Raw genomic sequence first — 22338 nt, 5'->3', positions numbered from 1 at the left:
GTCCAACAACCAGTTCTTCAAAGAACTGAATCCTGCTAGCAACTCCTGAGTGAACTTTGAAGTAAATTCTGCTCTAGTTGAACCTCAAGATGGCTGTGGCCCTGGATAACAACATGAACAAAACCTTGTGAGAGACCATGAGCTGGAGGACAGAGATACATGCACCCCAGTGTTCATAGCAGCACTATTTACCAAGACATGTAAGCAACCTGAATGTATATCGACAGAGGAATAGTTAAAGAAGTTGTGGTGTATTTATATACAATGGAATATTACTCAGCCATAAAAAAGAATGAACTAATCCCATTTACAAAAGCATGGATAGACCTGGAGATTATTATACTAAGTGAAGTAAGTCAGACAGAGAAAGACAAATATCATACGATATTACTTATATGTGGGGTCTAAACAAATGCTACAAATGAACTTATTTACAAAATGGAAATACACTCACAGACATAGAAAACAAACTTATGTTTACCAAAGGGGAAAAGCGGGGGGAAGGGATAAATTAGAAGTTTGGAATTAACAGATACACACTACTATATATAAAATAAATAACCAACAAGGACCTACTGTATAGCACAGAGAACTATATTCAATATTTTGTGATAAGCTATAATGGAAAAGAATCTGAAAAAGAATATATATATATATATATACATATACACACATATATGTGTATATTGATATATAACATATATATATATATGAATCACTTTGCTGTATGCCGGAAACTAACACAACATTGTAAATCAACTATACGGCCATAAAATAAATAAATAAATAAATAAATCTTATCCGAATTCCTAACCCACAGAAACCATTAGATAATAAATGTGTGTTTTTCTAAGCTGTTAAATTTCAGATTAATTTGTTACACAGCAATAGGTATCTAATATAATTTCACTAGTTGACATTTTAGGAACTGGGGAGAAGGTAGAAGCAAGCTTAGTAATTTATTTTTAACTAAAATCTCACCTAAGAAATAGCTTTTTGTGTGGTTCTTATTTTAATCTTGCTTTAAATATCCAACACCATTACTTAGTCTCAGTAATCTCCGCCTAGTAAATGTCATTAGATTTGTATTTATGATGGAAAATCTTGCAAGCAATCATTTTGAAGATAAATTCTCACTTTACCATAGTCATTTCATCATAACCATCATCATCATCATCATCATCATCCCATCTCAAACTTACTGTGTGTTAGGACCTGTTTTAGGTATTTTACATCACTAATCCTCACAACAACCCAATGAGGTTAATACATTTTTGTAATCTTCATTTTACAATATAGAAAACTGAAGCACAAAGAAAGTATGTAACTTGACCCAGGTCACACTTACAGCAGCCGAACCAGGATGCAAACGAGGTCATTAGACTCCAGAGTATGAGAACCTGACCACTCTGTGATTCTACCTCTCTTAAAAACTGCTCAAGATCAGAGAGAGAGGGAAGGTGTGGGAGACTACATTGACATTGGTCTCAGAACATTGAAAGAAGTTGAGTAGTTTATTCTTTTGTAACCGTTAATATTGATGGTTTATGGTTTCCTTGTGACTCACCTTTTCTCTGAAATGTGAAGAGTAGCAAATTATTAAAATTATTTTCTATGACAAAATTTATTGGTAATGTTATGGTTCTTTTACTCAGAATCAATGGATTAATATTCTCTCTCTCCAGTGCCCAGAATTGTGTGTGTTCTGAGGAAAGAGATCAATAAATATTGTGGAATGATGAGATACCTGATAATGAAGATAGTGATGAAGAAGATGATGATGATGGCTATTTCTCAATGACTATGCCCTCTCTTTATGTTGTATTATTTAATCTTTGTTTTACTTGTTTAAGCCTCAATCTACAATTGAGGAAATAGGTGCATCTTTTTATCCCAGTTTTATATTGGGTGAGAAATATAGACAGTAGAGTGATTTTCTTGAGAACAGATCTTAGAGAATTTTGATTACCAGACTGAAAAATTTAAATCATACTTTAAAGGTAATAGAAAAAATTGTGTGTTACTGTGTTGGGAAAAGCCATAGTAGTAATCTGTGTATCACACTCTGAAGTTAAATTTGGGGAAAATTAGAAGATATTAAGCCCCTCTACTCACTTACTCTGAACCTCTTGATTTAAAACAAAATCAAAATAAAAAATAAAATAAACAAACCTGCTACTCACATGGTTAAAACCTCCAGAGGGTTTTACCTTGCAGAATAAAGTTTATCAACTCTTCTCCAGATATAGAGAATACCCTAGCTCAGAGATAGTCATTTCAACTGGGTATTCATGTGTTTGCTGACCTACTACATGCATGCTTTGCTTGTGTTTGTTTAAATTTTTTGGAATATTTTACAAACATTAGTCACCCTGTCACATCTGACAAGTTCAAAAGCAGCAAGAAGGTTGATACTTGAAGAGGCATATTAGACAAATATACATTGGTGCTTATGAACCAATGCATTTTCCTGAATCTAACTTATTTAGATGGAGGACTCCTGGGGGATTAAGTGAGGCAGTTGCCAATGAGATTCCAAGGCCTTTCAAGACAGCCCTTTTTCTCATGATGCTGCTCTGATTGTAAAAATTTATCTCCAATAGTTAACAGTCCTCTTATATGGTTTTCAGATTCAAATTCAATATTCTAAATATGGTCTGGTAAGTACAGAATATAGTAAAAGTATTCCTTCTGAACTATACACTTAACTCTATACCTATAATTTTAAAGAGTTCGGCATACTTTGATTCCCATCAATTTGCCATGAGTACTTAACTCTATGAATTTTCCATAGGCATCCATGTTATTCTAGTTCTGTATTTCATTATTAATATTCAATTATATTCTACTGATTTGAGTATAATTGTAACAAAACATGTATATAAATTGAAGAAATAGTGTAAAATTGCATTTGGAGTTAAAATATAAAACTTGAAATAAATGATACAAAACAAAACCCAAAACCTCTGGAGGGATAAGTTAATAATGATATCAGGGGACCTGACCAAGCAGCTTATTCTGAGCTTCCTGATAGCCAAGAAAAAAAGAAAGGGTTCTAGGATTCTAGAAGTGGTTCAGCTCAGAATTCAAGAATAACTCTATCTATAATAGTATGTTTTCTATTCCCAGTGAGTTCTGTCCAAATATGATAAATATATTGAATTGACTATTAACACAAATTAGTTCTTGATAACCTTAAAAAGAAGAGGACAGGCCCTGTTAGGAGACACAGGATAGGGAAGATTAGTTTTGATATTGAGCAAAGGTAAGGCGCTCTGTGAGGCTAGGCCCTGGGAGGAGGGGTGGATGCCACATATCTTTTGCTTGCAAAGATGGAGTTGAATGGTGACATCTACAAAGGTAATGGAGAATGGCAGGTTATGTACAACAAATGTTAATATTCAGGCATCCTATTGTCACATTTTGATTTTTCACTTGGTCTAACTCTCTAGTGGAAAAACAAAAGATTGGTTGAATCAGTTGACTTGGATAGTTTATGAACATTTTCCTCACTGAAATAACTTTGGGAGCTGAATTGCCTCATTCCATTATTGTTCCGGAGAATTAGGAGAAACACTATCTTATGTTTTATCTTTAAAGTTTCTGAGATATATTCTTAATCCTTCTATGTTATTCCTTACTCTCAATCACCAGACATTATGAAGTTGAGGTAAATTTGATCTTGTAACTCATCTGTTACTCCTGTGGCTGATGGTGACAGCTGTCATTAGTTTAATGATCATAGTTATCCATTGTCATAATTAAGGTGATCACTTAAGGAGGCTGGATGTATCATTACTTAATACATCAAGTTAGGAAATGATGTCACGGCTGGGCACACAAAATGATCCATCATATTTGAAGATGAGTCAGTGCATTAAAATTTCTCAATAAAACAACAATGTGAGCCTTCAGGACTTACAATTTTCAGAGAGATATTAAATAATGGCATGAGGTAGGATTCTTCTATGCTTTAATGTTGACCATTATGGCCAAATGAAAGCTCTCATGACATCCATCATATCAAACAGGCAGTTTCACGACTATGATGCTTTATGTGTGTGGCTACAGAGTCTGAAATCATTTCCAGCCCCAGCTCAACTGCTATTCACTTACTCCCTAGAACTTTTTCAAGAAGTGATTCTTCTTTCCATTGGCCTGCCAAAATTTTTCCCCTATAACACTCTGAACAATCTCTTACCATTGATGGTGTTTTTAAATTTATAAAGCCCTTTTGAAAACATGATCTTAAAAAGAATCAGAAGTCAGTTATTCTTATTTTCTTCCATGGCTTTCTTGGGACATGTGTCATGCATGTCTTGACTTGATTGTCATTAACCGGTGCTTGCTGGATGTTTCCTATAAAAAGAATAGCTTCTGGAAACTAGTATCCATGTTGCATGTATATTATATCTCTATTAAATCTAGTACTAATTTCTCCCATTACCTTTTAAGTTTTCAAACCTCAGAACAAATAACAGGATGATTCTCTAAACATATGTTGATGAGAAGTTGGAGTGAGACAGATTATTTTGTTTCTTTATTGAAATACCCCAGGGAAGAGTGCAGAGAGTTTATTGGTACCAACTATCTACATAGATCCAGTGCCCAAACTTGCTAAAATTGAATTAACTTCATCAGAATTTTCACTAGAATTCAATGTTCCTTTCTTAAATTCCATTTAGTCATTCACTGATTTATTTAAACACTAGTTCATTCATTTATTTGGCATTTAACAAGGACTTATTCCTCCTATGTACAAGATTCTATAGAGGAAGAATAGAGTTAAATAAAATTAGTCCATGCTGTAGAAAGTTTTTGTTCCTCTGGATTGATCACTGTCTGGCAGGGAAAGCAGCCATTTGTACTGATAACTACAATATATTGTAATATGTAATCTTAGAAATTAGTCAGTAGCTGTGAATATACAAACCACACAAAGATTAATTCTGCATAGGAACTTCAAGAAATATTTCAAAGAAGTGATGTCATTTATTTTGAATGTTGGTGAAACAGTGAGAGTTTTCCAGATAGATGGAGTTACAAAGAGTTCACCATGTTTAGGAAAATAAATGGAAGTTGGGAGAAGTTTAGATATATGGTGCATCTAGAAGAGAGGAAAGGTTCCATGTGTGGCTCAGAAAGGAGGCTGGGACCCATGAATCAAGGGTCTTACAAGCTCTACTGAGTCATTTTGGAGGTGGTCCTGTAGGTGCTTCATCTTCAAAGTACAGTACTTGAACTAAAAAATATTTTGCTCTACACACAATTCACTGACTATCCTGGGACAGAGTACTACAGAGTTGTTGAGCTTAAAAAAGTTATATATTTAAAAAAGGTGTAGTACCAAATTTGCTGTACTTTTATGTAATAGGTATTTTCAATAGTATTCTATCTAGCTGCATTTTTAAAAGGGAAGCCAAAATACTACCCTTGAATATAAAGATGTTTTAAAATTATAAGCAAAACTAACATTCTCAACATGGAAAACATAAAAGTAATTGGAAATATTTTCATTGTCATGTGATTTTTATCACTGAAAACAATAAATATGTTAGCAACTAGAAATTTTTTTCAAAATTGCCCTCTCAAAGAACTTGGAAATAGAATTTCCAACTTGTGTAAAAGGTTAAAGTATTCAATTTTTTTCAACAACTAAGTGTAATAAGGGAAATTTGCCTATCAAATTTCAATAAGAAACTTTTGCATCATAGGTGGATAAGACTGCAAAATGTGGCTCATGACATGAACCATGGATCCAGTTTTTCTATTTAATTCTTCATTTTCATCATGAGTTAGATTTTTAAATATATCATCATTAAAATTATCACAGTGTATTGGGTTTAGAACCATGTCTTTAATTTGAAGTAATTTAGTGGGTTAAATAAAAATTTTCAGAAATAATAAACCATTTACAATTATATATGTCTCTTTGTATTATATATGTATTTATATGAATCATGTTCTATTATTAACAAGTTTTAGTATTAAAAGGTGAATTAATGAATTGTAGTCCACAAGTTCAGATGTGCAAATGATGTAATTTTAAAATTATTCTATTACAATTCATATCCACATGCCATTTTAAAGAATCATATTATCAATTATTTCAACTTCAATGCCATTATCAGGACTCATACCATATTTTTCACGTAGCTAACCTGCTAACAGAAAAATTATAGCTTATAATTTTATAAGCTATAAAATTATAGCTTAAGCAAACAGATTTTTTGTTTGTTTGTGTTATTTGCTCATTTTTTCAAAATAATAAGAGGTATTGGATTGAGACATTCAGGGATGTCATCTGGCAACCAAGCATGTTACTTTTGCCACGCCTATTTTATTGATCTCACTATCATGCTTATCGTGTCATTATTACAACCTCAGACATCATGTTCATGTTCAAAGTAAATATAAAAAGGAAGGTAGATATGAGATATGCCTGAACCTATTTATTAGAAAAGAGAAAGATTTCACAGGAAGCTCCAGGTCATCTCATTGAACATCTAATGTTATGCCTACCTGTAAGGGATATTGGAGCTGATTATATTGCTGTAATAAATAAAATCAGGATTATATTAGTAAGGAATCTTGAGGAATGGATATGGGTTATGCAACTTACAGTGCTTCCAATTCACTAACAAAGAAATAAGACAAGGAAAAAACCACTTTCCTAATTGTTTCCTATTACTTGTCAACAATCTCTCTTATTCTCAAGCTCAAAGTTTACTTGGAGACTGCTAGGAGAGGAAAATAAAGTGAGTAACAATATGGTTGTGCATTGATGATGGATTTTATGTTCATTATTTGATTGTTTTCTCAGTGCCATCTCTGTTTATCAAGCAATGATTGGTACCGGACCTCTAAGCCTCTAATTACGAAAAAAGAAAGAAAAAAAGTAAATTGATAATATGTTTATTTTATTTTAATTCTTTAAAAATATAAATTATGAGGTAATAAGTGTTTTGAGGTATAAGTTACACATTATGTAAACTGAGGAAAACATAACTATAAATGAGATAATTCTAGTATATAAAAATTTAAAAATTATAAATCAACATATAAATATGTATATAATTTTTAAATCATTATTTGTATGAATTTTGGGTGTGCTTGCAATAATATTTCATAAATAGGCCTGTATAAATAAAAATGTTTGGATTCTGCTCCTGTGGAGAATAGGAGTCATCTGTGTTTTCTAAAAAGGATCTGACACTGGCTTGGATAAAACATAATCTTTGATCCATGAAATATTCTATCTGTTGTTCCATAAGTGACCTCCTCCCTTTTTTAAGATTTTAAGATATATAATTATATATTTTTAAAATGTTATAATTATTCATGGACCAACCATCCCAAGGAAAAGTTAGGACCTTAACAATAACCTGCATTGAATTATATTTCTTCTACTAACCTATCCCCTGATTTCCCACACCCATGGGGCACATATCCTAAATCCTGTGTTCATCATTCCCTTGCTTTCTTTTTAATGTGATTTTACTTAAATTACATTTTAATTTCAAAAGTTTACTTTGTTTTTAACTTTAGAAAGTAGGTATCACACTTATGGTTTATTTGGGGATTTACTTTTTTTCTTTAATATTGTGCTACTAAAGTCCATATCACTGCATGACTCTGTAGTTCATTTGTTTTGAGTGCAGAAATGTTATGTTGTTTGATATATCACAGTTTTTTATTTACTCTCACAATAATAGGCATTTCAGCAACTTCAGGTTTCTTCTATGGTGATCAGTAGCTCTAAAGACATTTGTGTACATGTCTCCTGATTAAGTAAGTGTTTCTCTAGAATAAATATAATACTGGATCACAGGGTATGTGAAGAATCCATTTGTGAAGAGGTGTTTTCTTAAGTGTTTTGCATGGTGGTTGTACCCATTGATCTGTGAGTGATTTTCCCACAAGTGGTTTCACACAGGATTTATGTGTTTTGGGCAAAGAACTCTGGTAGCAATGTTGTGGGTGATATGAAGTAAGGAGATAAAATTTGGGAGGTTCTGAGGGGGACCATCCTTTAATTATTTCAGTTGTGCTATACACTTTTTATAAACCTATATTACTTTTAACTATAAAATATGTATCAGAAACTGTGTATTGACATTCAAAACCATGTTCAAGAGTCCCTTTGTCAATTACATCCAAGACCACTGACTCGAAAAAACAAACATTCTGGAGACACTGCTAGTGAAGTGAAGCAAAACAAATGATGGCAAATGGCCTTATTAGTTCTGTTCTTATCTCCACACCTCCTCCCAAAGGCACACAAAATCACAGTTTCATAGGGAGACTCATGCCCTAATATTTAATTTTTCTCCAGTGACCCACATCCCTACAGCTATCACATGGCAACATGTAAAAGACTTTTCAAATATTCTTTTTCTTCAAGCTTTCTTTGCAATCCTCCTGGAAAGGAAAAGTGGTGGCTTTTTTCCCCGCCATTGCTTGGTTCTCTTTTGTTCTGGTTCTAAACTCTGTTGATACCCTTGAGTTTATATCCTATCCACCTGAAAATCAGTTATTCTTCCTTCCAAATATATCTCAAAACATGTCATTGCACAGGTCGCCAGTGCTAGCTCACTAGTCAAAGTCAATATCATCTCCTACATGGATTAGTGAATTAGTGATAATCTTGCTTCTACACTGTGTTGTACAGACTCTTTTCCAACAGGCCAGTTGATCTTCCAAAAGCATGAGTCTGATCATGCCACTTCTATTCTTAAAACATCTCAATGGGATTTCATCTCTTTCAGTATAAAATCCTAACCCCATACCGTGACTTATAAAGACCTTATCTGGTACAGCCTCTGGTTAACTCTGATTGTATTTCCTGTCACTCTCCACTAGCTTCCTCCTCTGCTGTCACATTGGTTTTCTTGATTTTCCTCAAATGGAAAACAATAACTTTGCCTCAGCACATGTGTGCTGTTGTTCTTTTGCTTTGAACATCCTTTCTCCAAATATTGATATACTGTTCTTTTCCACATACTAACATACCTCCCTTAATTTAAGGAGGTTTCTGCTCAAATTTTTCACCTCCTGAAGTCTTATTTTTCCATCCTTTCAGAAATGAATCTCTTCCATGTCTTGCCTATAATAAATAGTGCTGCTATGAACACTGGGGTGCATGTATATTTTTGAATTATAGTTTTCTACAGATATATGCCCAGGAGTGAGATTGTAGGATCTTATGGTAACTCTATTTTTAGTTTGTAAGGAACATCCATACTGTTTTCCATAGTGGCTGTACCAATTTACATTCCCATCATTGCATCATTTGCAAATATTTTCTCCAATTCTGTGGTTGTCTTCTTATTTTGTTTATAGTTTCCTTTGCTGTGCATAAACTTTTGAGTTTAATTAGGTCCCATATGTTTATTTTTGTTTTATTTCCATTACTCTAGGAGACAGATCTAAAAAGATATTGCTGGAAGCAACCTAAATGTCCATTGACAGATGGACAAAGAAGATTATATATATTTTATATATATATATATATATATATATATACTTATATATAATGGAAGATTACTCAGCCATCAAAAAGACTGAAATAATATCATTTTCAGCAATATGGATGGATATAAAGATTATCATACTAGTTAAGTAAGCCAGATGGAGGAAGACAAATATCATATGATATCATATATATGTGGAATCTTAAAAAAACGATACAATTGAACAGGGGGAAGGGATAAATTAGGAAGCTGGGATTAACATATAAACACTACTATATACAAAATGGGTAACAAACAAGGACCTACTGTATAGCACAGGGAACTAAACTCAATTTTTTTTTTTTTTTTTTTTTTGTGGTATGTGGGCCTCTCACTGCTGTAGCCTCTCCCGTTGTGGAGCACAGGCTCCGGATGTGCAGGCTCAGCGGCCATGGCTCACAGGCCCAGCCGCTCTGCGGCATGTGGGATCTTCCCGGACTGGGGCACGAAACCATGTCCCCTGCATCAGCAGGCGGACTCTCAACCACTGCAACACCAGGGAAGCCCTAAACTCAATATTTTGTAATAACATATAAGGGAAAAAAATCTGAAAAAGAATATATATATATATATATATATATATATATATTTGTATAACTGAATCACTGTGCTGTACACCTGAAACTAATGTGACATTATAAATCAACTATACTTCAATATTTTAAAAAAAGTATGAAAATCAAGGGACAAATAACACAAATAATTGAAAATCTCTTTATTCTCTATCACATCACCTCACTTTTATTTTCATCAAATTATCACTCTCAGATAGATATGATAAATACATTTGTTTGTCTGTCACCTGTAATTCTTCCCAACTAGAGTTTAAAATCCCAGAGGGAATAGATTTGCTCTGTCCTGCTCACCACTGTATCCCCAGCACACATTACAGTGTCAAACACAAGGTATGGCATTCAAAAGAAGTGTCTTGAATGAATAAAGCAGAGTCTGATTCATTTACAGCTTCTCTATACGTTTTCTTTCTTAAAGATTTTAAGAAATTATTCAACAACACCAAATTTTTGCTAAGATGCTCAGTTTTTAAAATCTATTTTCCATGTTGGGTTTCTGTGTACACATTCTATGGATAATTTCATTTTTAGAAATTATCCTGCTGAGAAGAAAATTTTAAAAAACACTCTCGTATATAATCTTCCTAATAACCAACTAGTATTGCCCTATATTCCTATTTTATGGGATAATATTACACCTCAGAAGGTTTAAGTGATATGTCCAAAGCCACACAGCTCTTAAGTGCTATGGCTCAGATGGCAGATGGAAGCCATTTCTGCCTCACTGTAAAACCTGTGATCTTCCCAATTATCCTGGTGTCTTTAGGTCCTCATTATATTGAAGTAACTGCATTGAATGTGAGATATGATTACACAGAACCAAGGATAAATTAAGTATGTTAATAAACAGAGATGATACAATCATTATTTTCAGGGAATTCTTTGAAGAGCTGTGTTTAAATTGACTATTGCAGTAGAGGGGCATGAGATATGCCTTGGTGAATGTGGTGTAATAGTCTCTATTTTACATCAATAAGCATCATGTAGTGTAGACTGGGAATGAGAGCAGAATGGTCAGTGGACACTTGGAACCCTCTACAGCACTATGGATACATCAAGCTACTTCCCACATCAAGAGAATTTATCTATAGGTGATTAAGAGAATGGGATATCTGTGATCCTCTGCCAGAGATGTCTCATCTGCGCCCAGTGATGCTGACTGCTGTTCACTTATAGATGGGGGAAGGGGAGAGTGATAATAATAAGAGGAGATCCATCTTATTAAACAGTGCATTGCAATATTTTACCTTAAACAATAAATGTGGGAAGATTTTCAGTCAGTGAAAAAGAACAGCAAAATAGGTAAATAAATAAATGCCCATAAAATAAAATTCAGATCCCTTAATGTGAAAGTCATGTATAAAATTAAACTGTAGGCAACAGATAAAAGCAAACAATACCACTGTGTATTATCACAGACTGCTTAACTTCAGGAAAATAAAATCAGGGAAAAATAAATTTGAGGAAGTGCAATTAAGACTAATGTGAACAAATGGAATTTTATTTCCTTGTTCTAATTAAAACCAAACAAATAAAAAATAAACAGCTGTTGAGATTGCTTGGTTTTAATTAAAAAAATATTTTGAGTTCTTTACACTTATGTCCACCTGACATACTTACCTTACAAGAAACCTGACCAAATGTGGGAAGTTGGCTTCATTCTGGAGAGGTTCAGCAAAGTGCACTAATAATTAGAACACCAATCACAAATTAGTAAACTTGGAAGCTATGCCAAGTCTTGAATAAGATAAGATGCAATTAAAAAATAAAACTAGGAAACTTTATTGTGAAATAGAAATGTTTTAATTCTTATTAAGGATCTTAGGAAATAAACAAGCCTCCAAAGAAGTTGTTTTGATAATTCTTTTGAGATTCTTAAAGTATTACTTCTGTTTCTCAGATATGCATTTTTTGTTTGAATTTTTCTTCTATGTTATATGACACGGTAGCATTGCTCAACTTAAATCAAAGTAGTGAGTGCTCCAATATAATCCTGAAAGGAGTAAAGGAGTTGGTCTCAATTACATTGGGATTAAGGGCTTGGTCTCTCTGAATTATGCTAGACAGGAACACTGGGAACTCAAGATTAGATAGACCTACATATGAATGGCTATGTTGGTAGAAACATCCAACAACAGACAGTTGGAGGAAATGAAATAAAGCAGATTAAGAACAGTACCTGAAGATATGGTGGCAACATGTCCTTAGCAATAGTTGTTTACATAATAAGCATACCAATAAGATGACACAAGTGGGCATCTTTCAAATGTGTATGGTGGTGGAACTCTAAGCTATAACAGGAAATTGACAAAAGCAAGTAAATTTGTATAAATAGGTGTCACAGAGAACCTTGCTCGCCAGACCAAGGGACTTGAACTCAGAGCACCTGGACCAAAGGATATACTATCTGCATCATGATTGACTTGGTGAGCAATCTGGGCCTCTATGCTCTTTGAATCTACCTAAGGCAGTGGTTCACAAGTTAGTACATACTGAAACCAACTGGGGACTTAAAAAAATACTAATGCATGCCTTTGACCACAAGATATTCTGATATAATTTGTATGGGATAAGACATGGGCACTGAGGTTTTTAAAAGATGCTCAGAAAATTCTAACATGCAATAAAGTTTGGGAAGAGATTTGGGGCTGAAAAATTAGCAAGCTCTAGTATTAATCAGGAGTCAGAAATAGAATGAGGACTAACTCTATTATGTATTAAGTACTATGTATGCTATAAAGCTTCAATAATTAATATTGTGTGGCATTACTCATGCATAGATATATAAATATCAATAGAAAAAATAAAATCTAAACAGAGATCCAGATATACATGGAAATTTAGTATTCAATAAATGGGGCATCACGAATCAGTTCTGAAATGAAAAACTATTCATAAAATTGTGTTCGGCTATCAGGCATCAGGAAGGGTCACAGGTTCATGGACTATGAGTGCCTCTATTTCCAGGAGAGCCAGTATGTGGCCAGCTAATGGTATATAGCATGGGGACAAAAAAGCCAATGCGTGGCCATCATGGGTCATCTAGACAAAGTTGCTAAGCCTCCATAAAGGAACTTATGGGGGTACTAACAAGAATGCCTGTTGTAATAAAATTTGGACAGATTCTAGAACGTTTTGTTGGAGAGAGCCCCATTCAAGTTGGGACAACTTGCATATAACATTATCAATAGATTTGTAAAATTTATTTGTAAAGTTGTAAATTTTACTTAGAAGCTAAAAATGTGTAAAAGATATTGAGCTTGTTTGAACATTGCGTATGCTGAAAGAGTCAACAGCTGTTCCTTAACATAAGTATCAGGGACTGAGTGGTCCTTGGTTTACCAGGTAATTTTCCAGAGTTAAACCCTTGCACTCTGTGTGGCATAGTAGTTTATTTACTTTTTGGTACGTATGCTCTTTTGTGAGTATTTGTATGTTCCAAATGAGTGTGTCAAATTGATCTCGGAAGGATAACAGTGAGCAGTGGCTTGAAGTGAGATCTTAGTTCCCTGCCCAGGAATTGAACCTGGGTAGCCTGGATGAAAACCAGGAATCCTAGCCACTAGACCAGCAAGGGCTAGAGGCCAGAAGCAAATTTTCCCCGGCTCTTGCCTCCATTTGAAAGTAGGAATATTTCAAGGAGGCAAACACTGTAAAAACAGGTGCAAAGTTTATTATTAGAGATACAGCACAACAAGTGGAAGAGCACACAGAGAAACAATTTGTTTAAGACAGATGCTAAGCAGAAACACACACCCAGAAAGAGTGTATGTGCGTCCTGCCTAATGAAGAGGAGTACAGTAAAGAGGTGGTTAAATCATTTATATAGGGCAGTTCTTCCAGGTCTTTGTTTACTTTTGGCCAATTATCTGGTTTCTTTATCCACACCTTACCTGTCCTAGGACCCTCCCCAACATGAATGTGCAACTTTTTTCCAAGATGGATTCCAGCCCAGAGGCCTATGGGGGGCCTTGACATCACCTATTATGGGGTGGCACACCCTCATTTTTGACCCACAAGGAGCCTTCCTGCACATGTGCAGTGTCTCCCTTGCCCCAAGGATGGGAAATATGTGACCTCTTGATCCTTTACTCAAACAGGGTTTAGCCCCTCTCTGTCCCTGCCATGACTGTTATCTTAAAGTGTACACAGGAGGCAAAGTCCAGCTATTTAATCTGTTCCTGTTGTTACTTCCATTTGAAGTGCAAACAGGAGGCTGGTTGTAAATATTTAGCCTGGAGCCCACTTGCCTCCTGCCTCAGGAAATGTAAACAGGAAGCTAGCTGTAAATGTCCAGTCTGGAACCCATTTTTTTTCTGCCTCAAAATGGATTTCCTCAGAGGAGGATGTCATCAATGTGAGGCCATACCTGTGCTCCCAGAGAAAGTGGGATGTGGTTAAGATCTTGCCTGGGAAGATTGTGTGTGATGGCAAGGCTGTTGAGATACCTCATGGGAAGTCAGGTAAAGGTGTTATATATCACACTGAAAATTAGGCAAACGGTGGCTGAGAGGATATTGAAATATGCATGAACAGAGCATTTTAGCCAAGTCTATGATAGCAAAATATTCATCAGTTGCTCTTTGGCTGTAGTCACTAATTTTAATAATATCAGTGATACCACAGAATTAAGGTTACAGTAAAATCCACCATTCATTCTTTTCAAGTTTAAGAACAGGCCAAACTGACCATTAAATGGAAAAGCAGTGAGGATAATCATTCCTTCACTAAATAGTTCTTGTATAATGAGTTTTAATCCCTGAAAGTCTGTTTTAATTTATATTGGGACATATTAACTATTTTACTTGAGGAAGGGGGAGCTGGTCCATGGGTTCCCATTTTGTCAAGCCAATGTGTAAGTTCCAAATACTTAATTTAACTTTAAATCAAAACGTATTTTATTTTATTACTCATTAGTTCAGAGCATCCATTCTTACTTTGGGATATTTTAGGGCATATGTGTGTTGACTGAAAAAAAATGCACAACGTAAAAGTTGAGAATTATGTTTTATTTGGCAGACAAAATGGGCTTAGGCCCAGGAGACAGCCTCTCAGATAGCTCTAAGGGACTGCTCTGAAGAGGTAAGAGAGGAACCAGGATACATAGGGGTTTTTACAGCAAAAACCACGTAGTTGGAACATCAAAACATTACATTTAATTAAAGAAAACCAGACATCTCAAGTTAATGAATTTAGCACTTTTCTATGTAAGGGAAGATGCAAGAGTCTGGGCTCACTGAAATCATTCCTCTGATATTAACCTTAACTATCTTGGGCCAGTATCCTGTTCTTTCCCACCCTGAATCCCCTCAGGGTGCACCGACCCGGGGAGGCTGCAGTGGCTGCTGGCTTGATGGCTGCAACATCATTTGTTTGCTGATATGGCAGGCGACATTCTTCATCCACATGTTCTATGATCACAGGAAATTTAATCAGGATGATAGTTCTGATGGTTAAGGTGAAACATAACTATTTGTTCTCTCTTTAATATTTGGAAACTCCCCTAAGATACCCTACTTAAATTTACTGGGATAGCCAGATGTAACTTTAGTTTGAGTTCCAGTGTTGATTAAGGCCATGAATACTTGCCAACTGATGCATTTTAGGAGATTTGAAGTTAATTCAGAATCTGTGATGTGGAGGCATAACAGGAAATTCGTAACCTTTTATCTTTTTGTTGAATAAATTATTTTGGTAAATTTTGGATTTCCAGTTGGGTTAAATTATGGACATTTGTTTCAGCTTTTTCTCTTTGCATCTAGGTTTCTGTCCTTCCTTCTATCAATGAAAAAATAAAAAATGTTGCATGCCATATCAGTAAACAAAGGCTGTTGCAGCCATCAAACCATCACATTACAGCCATCCCAAAGGTGAGCCCTGAGGGAACTCAAGACAGAAACAGGATGCCTGCCATCTAGCAGTCAACTGCTGCAGCCACCCCTGACGGTGCACCCAAAGGAGACTCGGGATGAGAAAGCACAGGATACTGGCCCCATATAGCTGAGGTGCAGATAAAAGGAATGATTTTAATGAGCCCAGACTCTTGCATCTCCCCATACATAGAAAAATGATAAATCCTTAACTTGAGATGTCTGGTTTTCTGACTACCTGGTCTTTGTTGCAGAAACCCCTATATATCCTGGCTCCTCCCTTTCCTCTTCAGAGAAGTCCCTTAGAGCTATCTGAGAGGCTGCCTCCTGGGCTTGAAACCTCATTTTTTCCACTAAATAAAACATAATTCTCAACTTTTAGGTTGTGCCTTTTTTTTTCAGTTGACACTTCCTTCTTTTTCAGTGGTTACTGGACATACTTTGGGGGAACCTCTTTATCTTGATCATATTTCTAAATTTATTCCTTCAGAAAGTCTCAAATTGGTATCACTAGATTTAGGGGCCTCCTCTATTACAAAGAGGGAATTAATTCCTGGCTGTGCCAGAGGCATACCATAGTTATTTTTCCCTAGAATTCTGAGGATCAGGTTTTCTTTTGGTGTCAGAAGCATAGGTAGCAGCAGCAAAGGCATTTTGTAGAGTCCTAGTGAGTTACTTGCTTTTGGGATGTAGATTTCAACATGCCACAGAGTAACATTTCCTCCATGCAAGTGGGTCCACATATTTTATAGGGTATGAGTCTTTCCCTGAACCCTCTATTGAACAGAAGACAATGCTGGGTTGAGACACAAAACCAAGGGTCACAGGGTAAAAATCATTGATTCTCCTGAGCCTAACACCTCTCACAGCTTATGCTGGAATCAAATCACACAATAGGTTTAGCTGTGACACACAACCCAGGGCCACTGTAAGGAGGGCTTCAATCTCATAGTGGTGTATGACAGAGGCTCCATAGAACTAAGCAAATGCAGCACAATGCAGCCCAGCTCAAAACACAAACTTAACATCAGTCAGCAACACAGCTCAAAGTAAGCAGCTGCTCAAAATAATGGCTCAAATGCAGGCAGCAGAGCCAGGTAGCAAACCAAAGCAAGAGAAGAGACCTCTGCTGCTGGTGGTTATTGTCTAGACATCCTGCTGACAGAACCACTGTTTTGGACATTCAGTGAAAAGAAGATAGGCCTCACCCAAAACACCAAGGGGTTATAAAAAAATTTATTACTCATGCAAGGAATTCCTGGGGAGAGCAGGAAGGCAAAAGCTGACTTGAGCAAGGCAGAAAGAATGGATTGGGCTTTTATGGTAGCTAGCACATGTGCATGGTCTTGGATTTTATCAGGTTTGAATTTCCTATAGGCACCAAAGGAGGAGACAGTACAAACTTTCTCATCTGCCTATTCAGATGTAGAATAAAGAGGAAGAAGAGGGCCAGGCTTAAAAGCAGCAGTCGTACATCAAAAATATGCAGTCAGACCCTTTATTCCACCCTTTAATACATTTTGAAATGTTGACCCTGTGAAAATATTACCCATCTGAAAACTAAATGAAACCCTCACCCTCATCTTCTCCCCAAATGAAAAGCAGCAAGGAATTAGTATAGATACTTAAAAACATAATTTTCTATTTAAAATTCCCTTTATATCTACATTATTTTCCTAGGATCTCTTCTCCTGTTAAAATAGAATTTGGGGGAAACATAACCAGAATTATTCATAGCAGGAGTAAAACTTAGAGATTGTTTCTTCTAATACTTTTCTAAAACAGGTGTTGAAACTAAATCCAGAGATTTAGTCCAAATGCCCCAAGTGGAATTTTAAGTTAATCTTGTCATAAATAATTATTTAGTTAGTTAGTTTTGGGAGTATCTGGATTAGTCTTCAACATCTGCATTCTCATAAAGGCAGGACCTTGTTATAATCCCTCTTTGCTTTCCTAATGTGGGCTTTAGTCTTAACTTAATAAAGTCTTTTCTTTGGGGAAATAAGTAAAGCTGTGAATTTCAGTTCATTTGGATAGAGCTTTGATTCCTCACCTAAGGCTTGATAGCAAGACAAAAGCTTGACTTGTAAATCTATTGTGTCATTCATGACTGGGACTTGCTCCAAAGATGACACTAACCCTGCCTCATAACAGACTTCTGTGATCACTGTTGATGGAAGATTTTTATTGCCTAGAACCTATGTTGGCTTAGACAACAAGTCTAATTTTGCCACATCCCTTTGAAGCTAGTTCTATACCCCAGATTAAGTTCTGCTTTTTTCATTGGCTCATCTGGATTATCAACATCCCTCGGAGCCAAAGCTTATCTGAGTTACAACACATTTTAATAAGTGATTTTTTTTTCCAATTATCCATTCTTTGGTAAGACAGGTAATTCAGATTAGGAAAAGTACCTGAGAAAAAGGAAACAACACACATTAGTGAATATAATCATCCTCCCCTCTTTCTTATCTTCTATCTCTCTGACTGTATGACTAAATAATACTCACCCTAATCTTTCTACATTTTCAGAAAAAACACCCTTTCCTCCAACCGGTTTAATCTAGTATAATTTTGAGTATTTATTATACACACAAGCTTAAATGCGGAGATTGTCTTTTAACTTTTTCCCCATCATTTACTACAATGCCTGTAATATCATGATGGACAATGTGGAACAGCTAAGAAATCTAGGATATTGGCTTGATTAGTGGTACTGATTAGTTACCACATATATGCTCTATGTCAATGGTTCTTAGGTTAAATGTGCATAAGAATCAATTGGAAAGCTTGAAAATAACAAAAAACATGGATTCCTCTTCCTCAGGTTCTGTGATTCTCATTTAGTAGGTGTCAGTAGGGCTTAAGTATTTGCATTTCTAACAAGCTCACAGTTAATCCTGATGCTGTGGTTCCAAGGACCGCTTTTTGAGTAGCTCTTTGTTCTATATTTCTTCATTGTGTGCGAGGCTCACTCACATCCAAATCATCTGGATTGCCCCACATCAGACCCACTGAATCAGACTATTGGAGAGACGGAACCAGGAATCTAATGATAATATTTAAAGTAATTTTTATCTACACTAACATATGAAAATTCTAAACCACTGTTTCTCATACTTTGCCATACATTATATTCACCTGGTGATGTTTAAAAACTTCTGATACCTTGCTTCTACGTATAGATACTCTGATTTAATCAGTATGAGGTGCAATCAGGGCATCAGGATTTATAAAATTTCCCCAGGTGATACTAATGTGCAGCAAAATTTGGGAACCACTGCTCTAAACAATATTTAAATCAAGCATCTGGGAAATAAAATTAGAACTTTGTTAAAGAGACTTGTTTGTTGTAATAGCCGAGCAAGATGAAAAATCCCCAAGGCATCTCAGAATTCAGATTTTGAATGAGTTAAAACTATGTCACGCCTAAAATTGCCTTGTTTAGTCAGTAATTAAGAAAATAAAAATTCTCTTCATGAAGTCTAGAAGCCTCATTCTTAAAAGAAATATGTATTTATTGCTGGCATTTAATGAAATCAGCCTTTTACAGAACTTTATTACACTTTGTTTTAATTGGAATTTTAGTTGATCTTGAGCCTTTCTGACACAAATCGAAAAGTCAGCAAGGACAATTACAACATTGTCATGTGAGCCCCAGGATTTTATATTAATTCCCTTAATTTACTGATAAGGAAATTCAAATCTTCCACTGATGCAGAGCATGCAGAAAAAGTAAAGTGCTGGGTGATATATTTATTTTAATGTGTGTGTGTGTGTGTGTGTGTGTGTGTGTGTGTGTGTGTGTTTTAGCAGCATGAGAGAGTAATACGTAGATCTCGGGAGGAATTTCCTGTCTCCAAACATTATAAAACATCTGAACAACTTACAAAAAGACATGTAAAATCTTGTATTTGTGTAGAATTCCTTTAAAATTATTATTTCATTAAAATTAACTATTTTTTTTAAAAAGAGGCATTTGCATGTTTTCTATTTGGAGGAAGTGAAGTGGAACAAATAACCTTTGGGTCCAGTTGATTTCCTACAAATCCATATTTCTGTAGGCTCTATCTTCTCCCCTTTGGGTATTCAGGAGTTCTTTTTACCCCTTCCCATATTCACCCAAGCAGTTACAGTGTTTCTAGAACTGCTGCCTCTCTCTACCTTTCAGCAATTCCTCATGCTTCAAAGTTCAGAAAATTTTGCTGGTGTAGATATAGACAGAGATAGATAGGGATTCTTTCTCTCTCTCTTTAATTACTTGATTAAAGTAATATAATGGAATCCTAATGATTGTAATAGCTATATCTAGTTCCTTAGAGAAAAATAAATTCCTGAACTAAAATCAGGAAAATCAAGAGACAATGTATAGCATTAAAATAGCTAAGGATATATAGACTATCATTATAAATAGCTTTTGGTGATGGACTCATGAAAATAAGATAGCCTTGGAGACCTAGGAAAAGAAACTGACTTTTAAAACTGAACAAAAACATAAAACAAAAATGGACAGAAAAATGCAACATTGCTTTCTTGGAAAACATTTTACTAACTATTGTTAGGGAACCATTGACTGAAACCACCCACCTTGACCAGGCACAATGATAACCACTTGCCTCAGTTGCCTCAGAGCAGGAGGTCCTGGTAAGGGACATGGTACTGCTGCCATGAATTTGGGAGGGGCCAAAAGAGGGAGAAGATGACAAACCACCCAGAGTCCTTTGTGCTGGAATCCATCTTGGCTGAGAGATGCACATGCCACCCGGAAGGACCCTGAGTCAGACTATAGGCCAAGCAATATGATTGGCCAGAGACAACCAGGAAACTAACTCCATTACCATAAAACCAGAGACTGTGAGCCACATGGCAGAGCAGTTCTCCTGGGTTCCCTTACCCTACTGCTCTCTGCTGGTGGGGGAAGCCCTTCCCAATAAAGTCTCTTGCTTTGTCAGCATGTTTGTCTCCTTGGGCAATTCATTTCTGAGTGTTAGACAAGAGCCCACTCTCAGGCCCTGAAAGGGGTCCCCCTTCCTGCAATGTTATGATGAGAATAAATTTGGAGTGAGAACATTTTACCTTGTTCAAAATCAGGGACCAGTCTTTAATATGGCAAAAACATAAGTCTTTAGAAAATATTTAATTTGGTGGTCTCATGTGGATTCTATGAGTCATTATATCTAGCAAAGCAAGAAATCTGAGAGCAGAAAATTTTGAATAAATATGAAATAGATGATTGAATTAAAAACTCAATGGATATATGTACCTGTTGGGGGAGATACCATGATCATGAAGGTGGTTTTCCCAGAGCGAGTCTTATCCATTGCACTCTGGATGTGCTGACCCCTGCAGTTTCCCCAAATGTGGGAAACTCGACTGCATAATTTGTGGTAGTGGGGGACTGCATTCGTGCTTTCCCTTTGTGTTTAAAAAACAAACAAACAAAAACAATGGAGGGGGTAAACACAGACAGAAAATGAAATAAAAAAGGCAAAATCTATATATCTATAAATATAGGTATATATATATATACATATAGATGTATCTAGATATAGATATATAGATATATTTACTAGCTTGAGCAAATCTCCCAGAACTCAGAAAAAAAGTAAAAATAGATTGATATAAAGTGCAAAAACTGATGTGTTAAGAACGACCATCAGCTAAAATAGTGGAGTAGGTAACTCCAAGGGGCGGTCCCTTCACAGAAACATTGAAAAATCAAGCAAAAACTGTCACAGTCAACTTTATCAGAACACAGGAAACCAGTCAAAGAAAGATTTAAAGTAACAAAGTGAATGCTGAAGAAAAAGATAACTTGTAAGTGATAGAGAAACTGTGGCATTTTTACTTGCCTGAACCCCAACCCCACCCTGGCTCAGCAGTGATCTTCTTCATTCCTGAGGGAGCAGGGGAAGCAGAGAGACCTTATTTATACAAAAAAATATGTTTGTCTGTTCTGACTGCCTGAAGGACTGCCTGAAGGAGACTGGCTGCAGGGCTGAAACAAGCGCATGCCTTTGTTTCTCAAATTATGATCATTACTCCTGGGAGAAAAGCAGAAGGCATTCTTCCAAAACTTTTTAAGGCAAGCACCTAAGCCAAAACTCTGGGGGTGGGATGGGTGGGGTGGTTCATTTGAGGCAAACATGATATACCTGAACCATGGGAGGAAAAGTTAGGAATAGAGTCTTGGGAAATTAAGGCATTCAAGAAGACTCAAGTATACTGGGGAATTTAGAAAGTCACATGCATGCCCAAGGCAGGAAACATGCTTAGAAAAATCTGAGGAGACCCTATGCTTTCGCCTCTAGTGCTCCTGATCTCTAACCTCAGTGCAAGCAAGAAGGGAAAACTAAGGCAGAGTTGTAAACTGCCTGGCTAATT

General features: G+C 35.8%; 1 non-coding gene across 1 annotated transcript; it reads left to right on the top strand.

The window, feature by feature from the left end:
* Positions 1-21209: 21209 nt before the first annotated feature.
* On the top strand, positions 21210-21373 carry LOC113632214 (U1 spliceosomal RNA). The gene has a single exon (XR_003437733.1). It is a non-coding gene; the product is annotated as a U1 spliceosomal RNA (small nuclear RNA).
* Positions 21374-22338: the final 965 nt, after the last annotated feature.

This window comes from Aethalodelphis obliquidens, unplaced genomic scaffold (assembly GCF_003676395.1).
Source record: "Aethalodelphis obliquidens isolate GAN/ISIS:26980383/991018 unplaced genomic scaffold, ASM367639v1 scaffold35, whole genome shotgun sequence".
Classification (NCBI taxonomy): domain Eukaryota; kingdom Metazoa; phylum Chordata; class Mammalia; order Artiodactyla; family Delphinidae; genus Aethalodelphis; species Aethalodelphis obliquidens.
Note: the sequence above shows the minus strand (reverse complement) of the source record. Positions and strands in the feature narration are given on the sequence as shown.